The sequence below is a fragment of the Hipposideros armiger genome, unplaced genomic scaffold (genome assembly GCF_001890085.2).
Source record: "Hipposideros armiger isolate ML-2016 unplaced genomic scaffold, ASM189008v1 scaffold_431, whole genome shotgun sequence".
In the NCBI taxonomy this organism is placed as follows: Eukaryota; Metazoa; Chordata; class Mammalia; order Chiroptera; family Hipposideridae; genus Hipposideros; species Hipposideros armiger.
The window spans coordinates 713,655-715,587 of record NW_017731781.1 but is presented as its reverse complement, the minus strand read 5'-3'; positions in this window follow the sequence as shown (position 1 = coordinate 715,587).

The window sequence follows — 1,933 nt, the reverse complement described above, 5'->3', positions numbered from 1 at the left end:
ACATCCCATCGCTCTTGCAACTTTCTGAAGCAGTTCTGGAAGTCCTTTTTCATGAGTGTCTTGAGTTGCGCTGTCGTGGCTGCCTCATGTCCTGAATCATTTTGACTTTGGGGAAGAGCCAGAAGTCGCACGGTGCCAGATCCGGTGAATGAGGCGGATGAGGACACACTGTAATGTTTTTATTTGACAGAAATTGCCGTATAACAGAAGCGATGTGTGACATGGAGCATTGTCATGATGGAGGATGATTTATGGCACACTTTAAAACACACCTTCTCTCAACCGTAACTCACACCTGCCTGATTGCACTGAACAAATTGAAACTTGTCACACAACTGTTACTAAGGTTTGCCTTAGTAACACGTCACTTCCCATATTGAAGATCCCTGCCTTTCCACTGGATGGCACTAGGCAGCAACATTCACCGTATTTTGTGATCACACAGAAAGGCTCCTTGTCACAGATTGCTCTGGTATGGCAATTTCTGTCAAATAAAAACATTACATGTGTCCTCACCCACCTTATTCACCAGATCTGGCACAGCGCAACTTCTGGCTCTTCCCCAAAGTCAGAATGACCATGAAAGGTAAATGTTTTGAATCGACTCAGGACATTGAGGCAGCTACAGCAGCAGCACAACTAAAGACACTCACAAAAGAGGACTTCAAGAACTGCTTCAGAAAGTGGCAAGAACAATGGACAAGAGTGTTCGAAGTGAGTGGGAGAATTTTGAGAGGGATCAATGGCAATGTGTCTTTTACTGTAATATATATATTTTTAATTTAAACATTCACCGTATTTTTTTTTATCACACGTCATCTGTGATGTCTGGAGGCTGGAAGGAGGAACTATTCTTCCCAGTTTATCCTTGCCCTTTAACCTTGCCAATAACCAACATCCCAAGTCATTTTTGAGAGTCTGGCTCAAGAAAGCAGACATACCTTGCCCTGGCCTATTCCAGGCCACCAGACAAATTCACTGTGAGCCAAATGCTTACCGTGACTTAGACCAAGAAGATCTAGATAGGAACCTGCAAGAGGCTTCATCTGATTCTTCCGTGGGTGATGATGAGTCAGAAAAATAGCATAATCCTCAGGAGCCAGGTCACCACCCACAATCCAACTTCCCTACAGTTTCTACGATTGTTGAATTAAAGCCTCAGGCCGAGGCCAAGTCCTGAGTCTGGAGATAACACTATCTTCAAATAGACCAGACCCCAGGAAACAACGTCAGGATATCAGCCCTCAAACCTGCCTGACCGACTCCCCGTTTCCTATATAAGAAAAAGCTAACCTGAAGTTAGGTGCAGTTGTCCTCTCTGCTGGTGCCTTTCTTCTTAAATAAACTTTCTCACTTCTATTCCTTTTGAGTCTGTGAATACTTTCACCTTCTGAGAACGACCAGAGGTTAATTCTATACCAAAACAGGTGACAAAGCCTGAAACTTGAATCATCCTTCTAATGTTTACAAAGTCCTTAACCAGCACTGACCCCACTCTTTGGTTTCCTCCCCTGAATACTGTGAAGGAACAGGAAATAGCTGGGGGAGGAGGTGCGGAAAGATAAAGACAAGAGAGAAGAAGAAAGAAATGAAACTTTATACTTAATAAAAACTGTTTACATACTCATATAAGTTTTTAGGAGGAAAACGGAATTCTGGTAGGGACAGCAGGCACCAGGGTCAGTAACATGAGGCCAGAATATGTACCTGGACTATAATGAAGGGAGAGTGGCCTATTCACTTGGAAAGGACCAAGTTCATGGATTTCGCCCTTGTATGCTAGGTCCCTAAGTGACTCCATACCGCCCCCTAACACTCAGGTCCCTAACATTTTCTGCACCCATTATGAAGGTTGGACAAAAGGAGGCTTTCACCGACCTGCCTCAGTTAGGCCCCTCTCAATACCTGGTGTATATAAAGTCCTAATGCGGGG